Consider the following 9,052-nt stretch of genomic DNA (forward strand, 5'->3'; position numbering starts at 1 on the left):
CCCTCACCCAAGAGCTCCTAAGGGACAAGGACCAAGTCCCAGTGTTCCTCGGTTCCCAGGGCAGGGCTTGTCACCAGCCCCTCCCAAAAGTGTGGGTTCAATGAAAGATCATCAGGGTTCCAGAGCCAGCGGCCTGCTCTGTCCCGTTTCCATCACCTCCTGGTTCTCCTTCCAGCCGTCCAAAACCATGAGCCAGTCAAAAACAAAACAAAACTTTGGGTTTTTTCTCTATCCTTAAAATGGTTCATAATTGAGGGGGGAAATTCAGCAGCAACACTACGCACATGACTGAAACTGAAAACACTGGCAGCTAAAATAGTTCCTTCACCATTTTGGTCACTAGCATGCCCCAGCAGGGAATGCCAGAGCCAGAGGTCTTCCCTATGAAGTCTAACAGCGCTCACCTCCTTTTAAATATGCCCCTCTTTTTGGTTTTATCGGGGAAGGGATCCAATCAGGGAAGAAAGAAAAAATAATCATTCAAAATCTTATTTTCCTGAGAGCACAAGCATTTGGAAATTATTTCCACACCATAACCTCCTGGAGAATGTGGATTCCACTCCATGAGAAAACGGGCATCGTTTGGCATCATAAGGAGGCCAAGGGAGACGTGAGAGCTCAGGATTAGAAGGTATGTCAGGAAACTATACAGATCTCAGGGGACTTGGGCCTTGATTTTCTCAGCTGTAAAATGAAGCTGCAGCAACCTACCTAAAGGGCAGCTGTAGAGTCAATCTTCTATAAAAGTGCCCAGCACGTGGGCTTCCCTGGCGGCACAGTGGATGGGAGTCCCCCTGCCGATGCAGGGGACGCGGGTTCATGCCCCGGTCCAGGAGGATCCCACATGCTGCGGGGCGGCTGGGCCGCTGAGCCTGCGCGTCCGGAGCCTGTGCTCCGCAGCGGGAGAGGCCGCAGCAGTGAGAGTCCCGCGTACCACAAAAAAAAAAAAAAAAAAAAGTGCCCAGCACACAACATGGCTCATAGACGATGCTCTCTTTAAAAAGACCATGTTCTCCCTTCTTCTCTGCCCTCCACTTTTCCCAGCCATCAAATGGGAGGGGTTGAGGGGCTGGAATTTTCTAGACTTTCTCCTAGTTCAGTTTTCACGCTGCTCCATTTCCACGTCCTTGGAGGGCATTCCTGGCAAAGCTATCAGGAGACTGAGTTGACTCCGTGCCTGGCCACAGGGTTCAAGCACCAACTGTCTGGTGAGGCCTTCTCTACTTTATGGATTTACTTACCTGGAAAAAGGTCTCACAAAATATATACCAATAAAATCACATGGGACCTACATTTAACAAATCGTGACAGAAAAGGATGAAACTGAATGAAATCCAGGCTCTCCCTGAAAATCACACTTGTAATACCTGTGAGGTGATCTGGGAGGCGATAGGCTAAGACGGAAGCTAGGATTCTCGTGGAGGAGCAGGTGGGAGTGGCGTTAAGGGAGTCTCGAAAACCTTGTTCCAGGAAGCTGTCTCCAATTGATTTTGGAAAGCCTTCCTTCCATCACCCTCTCCCTGCAAATTCAGTGACAACACAGTGTTTTGTGCCCAGAGGTTTATTAGTTGGGGGCTGTGGAGACAAAGGAATGGTCAAAGTGGCCTTAAGAAGCTCTTATGGCAGAAACAACCCAAATGTCCATCAAAAGATGAATGGATAAGCAAAATGTGGTATATCCATACATGGGAATATTATTCGGTCATAGAAAGGAAGCACTGATATATTCTACAACATGAAATGAAATGAAGGCAGACACAAAAGGTCACATATTGCTAACAGGTCAGTAAAGTTGTAACAAGCACAGCCTGAAAGAAGAAAAGTCACTTCCAAAGGGAAATGCAATTTCCTCAGTCTTCCAGGAAAGAAGGCACAGAAGTGAGGCTGAAGGCCACTGCAGCACCATGGAGCCAGTGAACCCCACATCTGGGCTCTCTAACCCAGTCCAAAGAGGAGGAGCTACTGGGAAAGCAAAACATCTGCGAAAAATAGCAAAACAAGGCCCTCTGACCAGAAGGAAAATCTGAAATAGCATTTGCCCGAAATCCCCGGGATCAGGAAAGGAAATGGGAACCATATGCTTCCCACAACCACCAGAAGGCGGCATGTTGCGGAGGTCACAAGTGATCCTGAACGAGCTATTTAGCTTCTCCAAGCCCTTCCATAAAATGGGTTCATGATGGGGTAAGGGTGATTCTGCGGCCCACTTTAAAATCTGAGCCCAAAAGCCTTGAAAACAGGCTTGGCCTGGCCCTCCCGCCCATCCCTTCCTCCTGAGAGAGGTGCTTCCCCACCCAACAGCCCATCTTGGATGCAGTTCTCAAGGAGGGCATTCCGGGTCACTCCAGAAAGTTCCCTCTGCTAGGTCATCCCGTCCTAGTCCCTTCCCCTCCTACTCCCATCCAATCTCCACTTTTCAGCCCATCCTTCAAAATTCAGTACAAACGATACCTCCTTCAGGAAGCCTCCTGGATTCACACCTGCCACAAAGGATTTCTCCAGAACCCCCACTGCCCTTTGCTTCCTCACTCCCACAGCGCTTATTCCTCCTGGTATTTCTCAACAGGAGCACTGCTGGCATTCAGGGCAGGGCAATTCTTCACGCCTGCTGTGAATCTGGCCTGCTTGCAGGATATGCGACATCCCCAGCTCCTGCCTAGCAAAAGTCAGGAGTGCTCAGCATCATTCTGACAACCGAAATTCGCCCCACACTTCTCCAAACGCTCACCAGGAAGGTGGAACCACCCCCGATGAGAACTACTGCATAGTTATTAGTGAATATATTTGTCTACCAGCCCACTAACAACCTGGAAACAAACACAAGCCCACGTCGATCAGCCACACCACCATGACTCCTTAGGTTGTTTTAGCAAACATATGTGGGCTCCCCAGGAACCTGAGGGCAGCCTTGCAAAGGCCTCTGCTCTAAAACAGGTGGTAAAGTGCAAAGGCTTTAAGACCTGACATGCCTGGGTTGGCTGTGTGATCCTGGACAAGTAACTTAACCTCTCTGAGTCCTTCTATAAAATGGGCTAACTCCTAGCAATACGGCAGGATTGTTTTTAGCCTCAATTTCCTCACTTCTCCAATGGGTCACAGGACTTTGGTAGGCAGTAAATGGGATAATGCCTGCAACACATAGCACAATATCTAACACACAGTTAGAACTCAATAAATGTTAGTTATGAACATTATTATTATTATCATCCAAGTTAGGGGCCCATCAAATGATGGCTATCACTTTTTATTACAAAAACACATTGTGTGCTTTCCCTACAAATGGCTGCTTTCTATACAGGAAGAGTTTCAGACCAGCAATCTGGAAAGAAGTTACAGGACCCACCACGAAGCTGCATTTTGCATAGCATGCACCACACTGTTTATTCTTAAAGTGTATGCTTTTGTGAGGTGGTTTGTGTGGGGGGGAGGGCTATCTCCCCCAAAGGCCTACCCTTGTTGCTGCCCCTGCCTCCCCCTAGGAACAAGGGAGTCTTTCCGGACAGAGCTATCTTACTCTGTCTCCTGGGGGCAGAGCCAGGGGAGGGGGAGTGGTAAATGACAGCAAAGCTCTAAGGCACAAGAAGTTTCTGTCTCCAGGACTGTGGGACTTCCAGACTGAGGAAGGTAAAAGTTGCCTCACCCCAGGCCAGCGTGCCCCTCTTACTGATGGCACTGAGATCCCCGCCCCCCAAGCACCATCCCTCTGCCCCAACCTTCGCGGGGAGATAGGAGGGGCTTCGGTGCAATCTCTTCAGCGCCAAGTGAGAGAAGCAGGGCCGCTGGCAGAGCTGTGAAAACACCCCGCTTCCCAAACTGGTCAGTGCAGGGGGTGGGGAAGCCAGGAAAAGCTCAAGGCTGGAACGGGTGGCACCCCAGGCACCAAGACCCAACGCTGAGCGGGGCCGGGCCCAGCATCCCCGCGAGCCCAAGAGTCAGGCGGAGGGTGCCGGTGAAGGCAGCTCTCCGCGTTCACAGTAGGCAGCGGCCCCGAGGTGAATTTAGGTCAAAAGGACCAAGCCTGTGAGGTTCCGGCTGAGAGAAGGGGGCGGGGGCAGAGGGCCGACTGAGGCGAGGCTAAGGGACCCCGGTCCCACAGCTGCTGGTCTAGGGTCCTGCCGCCAGGTGTCCAACCCACCACGGCCCAGGTGTGCCTCCAAGACAAAAGGGGAGCGGGGACGGGGGTGCGCAAAGTCCGTTGGCCCTCTCCTCGCCTGCGCGCCCTAGCTTTCCCCACCTGTCAAACGCGAAGGGGTGGGCCTAGGCCGCCTCCAAGATCCTTGACTGCCCCGGCCCCCGGTAACAATGGTTCCAAACTCCGGGACCGACCCTGCCCGGCCCAGTCGAGGGGGCCACCCCCAGGACCCCGGTGCCCCGAGGACGCGGGGGAAGGGGCGCCGGGAGCCGCGTCCCCACGTGGCAGGGCGTGGGGCGGCGCACGTGGGGTCCCCTAGGTGTTGGGAACCTGGAGCCGGCCTCAGGGCTTTGTCTGTAATCCTGGCCGTGGTTCCGCACCCTGAGAGGGCGAGGGCTCCGGGGCTGCAGCGGCTGCGTCCCCCGCCCGCGGCCCAGCTCCCGCCAGCTCACCTGGGCTCCACGCCGCCGCCGCCGCCTCCCGCGCTCTGCGCCCCCGGCTCAGCTCCGCTGGGCTCGGCACGGCCGCGCGCTCCTCTCCGCGGCCCCGGCGGGTGCGCGGGGGGCGGGGGCGGGAGGAACCGCGGGGTCCGGGCTCGGGCGCGACGCTGCCGCGGGCTGCGCAAAGATTGGCTGCTGCCGCTGGGAACCTCGGCACGGAGCCGCCCGCGCCCGCCGCGCGCCCCCGAGGGCTCGGCCCCGCGCCGGGGAGGGGAGGGAGGCGGGAGCGGCGGAGACGAAAGTAGCGGCGCGGCAGAGGGAAGGGAGAAGAAAGGGGAGGAGGCTGAGGTGGGGGGGAAGTGAGGCCGGAACGGGAGCGGGGTCGGAAGAGGTAGCGGACCCGCGAGGAGGACAGAGACCTTGCTGGGGCGCAGGAGCGCGGGAGACTGCGCTGTAACTTTGCCCCCGCCCGCGGCGTCACCTGCCCCGGTTCTCCCCGCAGCGGCCGGGGCACCCTTGGGCAGGCCGGACGCGCCAGCTGCGCTCGCTTTGTTTAGTCAAATGCAGGGACTGCAGGGCGGCGTCTGAGCTGCGGGAAGTTCCCCAAGCCTGCGAGTCACCCGTAGCCCCGCCTCGAGGCCCGGCTCCCGTCTCCCGGCTGCTGCCCCTCCCAAGCCTGCGAGTCACCCGGGGCCCCGCCTCGAGGCTCATCTCCCGTCTCCTGGCTGCTGCCCCTGCACCAGGCGCCCGGCGGTGGATGCGGCCTGGATTTTGGGTCACCACCCATTCGCGGAAACCCCCTTCCGCACCTGCCTCCCCATAGACCGCTGTTCGGGGCTCGCCCTAAAGGCTGGGAACTGTGTTCCTTTCCCAGCGCCCCCTCCACCCGGATGTACCAAACTACAGGAAACCCAATGAAGTTCTGGCTTTCCTGAAGACTACTTAGATGCTTTTTTGTGACATACATCATATTCTTCCCAAACATTCTACCCCTTTGCCGCCCTACTTTGCTGGAGCCCTTAGAGTGTGTTTAGTGTCCCAGCTGGGTAACAGCACTCGGAGGAGGGGCGAAAGAAGACCTCACAAGGGCTGCCTGACGCCGCAGTCCTTGGGTGGTTGCAAAGCTCAGTCCTGAGTCAAGGGCCAAATTAATTAAAGGTTCAAAGTCCCTTTCATGCTGCAGGGGCGCTCACAAGCAATTCAGAGTGTTCCGCTAAGATGACCGCCCCTTCTGATGTTTTTCAACATGGAAGCATGTGTTGGTAATAGTAAAAACCTGGGAACAACTGTCTTAAATGTTCATCAGGGGAATGGATCAATGAAACGTGTTATAGCCATTTGATGGGATATGATGCAATAGTTTAAGTGAATGCATCATATCTGTTTGTACAGACATGGGGAGAGCCAAAAACAAAATGCTGAGTAAAAGAGTAAGTTGCAGAATACAGTCTATACTGTTCACAGACCAAAGCTTCCATACAAGGGCTTTAAAAGTCAAAGGGGATGAGTGCAAATGACAGTCTGCCACAAAGACAAGGAAGAATAGAGATGGGGAGCATAAGGAATGTTGTAAAGTTTTATGCCTTTCACTGGTAAATGGATTTGAAGCAAATGGCACAAGGTTAATTAACAACAGTCAATTCTGACTAGCAGATGCAGACTTCTGTATTTTTCTATATTTTTCTATTTTCTCCAAAAAATATATTTATTGTGGCTGATGGGGAGCATTTTGAACAGGTCTGACTCTGTGACAGGGGTCGGCTAACTTTTTCTGTAAAGGGCCAGATAGTAAAAATTTTAGGCTTTGCAAGCCATACTATCTCTGTTGCAACTACTCAACTGCCATTCTAGCAGCCACAGACAAAAATAAGTGAATGGGCATGGCTGTGTTCCAATACGTATTTACAGACACTGAAAGTTGAATTTCATGTAATTCTCACATGTCACAAAATATTATTATTTTTATTTTTCTTCAACCATTTAAAAATGTATAAACCATTGTTAGCTAGTGGGCCATATAAAAATAGGTGGCATGCCAGACTCAGCCCCTGGGCAAAAGTCTGGCAACCCCTGCTTTAAAGAAACCAAAACAGATACTGATCTTTTCCTGTTGCTTATTAAAATGCGCAATTCTGTATGTTTACATTGTTACTAAATTGCCTGTTTTATTACAACACTGTAGCTAACACAGGCAGACACTTAGATATATTGATACATACAGCTATGTAAAGAAGCCAGTTATGTGAGAAAGGTTAAGAAAGTGTCCATTCAAATCCAAACTCAAGCCCAAGACCCACTGCTGTCTGGAAGAATTTCCTGAAATGCTGTGACTAGGCCCTCCTTGACCTCTCCCCTCTCTGAGCTCCTACAGCAAGGACTCTTCCACTTATTTGATGCTCAGCCACCTTGTCTTCTTTAGTCTTTACTTTTCACTCCTGCATTGACTTGCCAATAGAGTTATTCATTCCTGGAATACAGATAGATACCACACTGAAACATTTGTTTACCTTCAACACTGCGGTAGAAAGCAGTGACTTTGGAGTCAGACCTAACTGAAATCCCAGCTTCGCTAGTTACCAGGTCTGTAAGCCTTGGATGAGTGTCTTTGGGTTCATCAGCTGTCAAATGGGGATAAAAACCGAGCTCACAGGCTCGGCTTGAGGTTAAATACGATACTGTGTGTAGGGTCCATTGATGGATAAATGGATAAAGAAGATATATTTATACACAATGGAATACTAGTTGGCCATAAAAAGAATGAAATCTTGCATTTGCAACAATGTGGTTGGAAGGTATTATGAAGGTATTATGTTAAGTGAAATAAATCAGAGGGTGAAAGACAGAAACAATATGATTTCACTCATATATATCTAAAAAACAGAAGAACAAAACAAAACTCTTAGACACAGAGAACACACTGGTGGTTACCAGAGGGGAAGGGGACTGGCGGTGGAGGAAATGAGTAAAGGGGACCAAGTGTATGGTGATGAACGGTGACTAGACTTTTGGTGATGATTACCGTGGGATGCACACAGACGTCAAATCATAATGCTGTACACCCGAAACATACAATGTTACATAACAATTTTACCTCAAAAAAAAGATAATACTTCAGTGCTGGCACTTAAGCACTCAAAGGTGCTAACTATTAATATACTTTGCACAGAGCTAAAAACCCCATCAATTATGTGCCTTTCTTATTAAAGTGAATTGGAACAAAGCAGAGAAACCACAATTGCCTTTCACTGACATTCAGCCCCTCTTAAGATAGGAGTCGTCCCATTCAAGGGAACCGTTTTCTTCTTAGAGATATGAAAATAAAAATTGGCTTTGCTTTTTGAGTTTTTCTCCTCCAAGAACACCAGAAAAACCTATTCTAGGCAAACAGCTCTTGTTCTCTTGACAACACAGATTGCCAAGAAAATAAGTAAACAAAGCATCTGAATCTTATTTTTAAGAAAACTTGGATAGCACGGGGGGGGCGGGGGAGGATGAAAAGCAAGGCTTTCAAATTATCTCGCCCACTAGCACAGCATCATAAACTCCTGCCAAGACTTTGTCTTTTCCTTTCTGAACTGTTATGTGTTCTACTCACGTTGTCCACTGGAATGTTCCACCTCCCAAATCTTGAACACCCGGATAGAGACAGCAGGATTAATCACACCAATGTGATTTATTCGTTGAATTCGTTCCCACTCAACAGGACAGTAGAAAATTGCTGGGATAAAAAAAGAGAAAGAGAAAAAAAAAAAAAAAAAGAGAAAGAGAGAAAGAAAGAAAGAAAGAAAGAAAGAAAAAGAAAGAAAAGAAAGAAAGAGAGAGAGAAAGAAAGAAAGAAAGAAGGAAGGAAGGAAGGAAGGAAGGAAGGAAAGAAGGAAAGAAAGAAAGAAGGAAGGAAGGAAAGAAAGAAAGAGAAAGAAGGAAAGAAATAAAGGAAGAAAGGAGGGAGGGAGGGAGGGAGGAAGGAAGGAAGGAAGGAAGGAAGGAAGGAAGGGAGAAAGAAAGAAAGAAGACCCTGAGAAGTTTCTTGTTTCTCCTCAACAGGCAGTGAGATTAATATGTTTGTTAGTCCCAAACATAAACAGCAGCATAAAAGACGTCAGCAGGAGCACAGATGAAGTTCTTCATTTGCCTTCGCTGTATTATGAGGAAGAAAAAAATCAGTGTGACCACCCCAAAATGACAAAGTTTAAAACACTCTAAACAAGTAGAAGTGTTCAAGATACATAGGTGAACACAAAGGCAGCCTGGTGATGAGAGAAAGAATGTAGGTTGAGGAAGCTGTCACACCTGCACTGAATCCTGACTGGTCCTCCCTGCTGAGGGGGCTGACAACTGATTTTATCCATTATATTTTCAACAAACAAAAAGAATGTTCCCCCAAACAGTAAAGTACTTTTGAAAACTCTGGGAGCAGACAGCTCTAGGGTAATGCACCAGCAAGGTTGGATTCCCAGCCCTGCAACCTACTAACAGTGTG

General features: G+C 49.9%; 1 protein-coding gene across 4 annotated transcripts in view; it reads right to left on the minus strand.

Annotated features, from left to right (window-relative positions):
* Positions 1–4,769, minus strand: part of CAMKK2 (calcium/calmodulin dependent protein kinase kinase 2) — a 53,331-nt gene extending 48,562 nt beyond the window's left edge. The window contains exon 1 of one of the 4 annotated variants that reach the window (XM_060170798.1): positions 4,585–4,769. The gene's annotated coding sequence lies outside the window, so the exon portion shown is untranslated. The remainder of the gene's footprint in view (positions 1–4,584) is intronic. The other 3 variants (XM_060170797.1, XM_060170796.1, XM_060170795.1) reach the window with 3 other exon arrangements.
* Between the last annotated feature and the right edge of the window lie 4,283 nt (positions 4,770–9,052).

The sequence above is a fragment of the Lagenorhynchus albirostris genome, chromosome 14 (assembly GCF_949774975.1).
Source record: "Lagenorhynchus albirostris chromosome 14, mLagAlb1.1, whole genome shotgun sequence".
NCBI classification, from domain to species: domain Eukaryota; kingdom Metazoa; phylum Chordata; class Mammalia; order Artiodactyla; family Delphinidae; genus Lagenorhynchus; species Lagenorhynchus albirostris.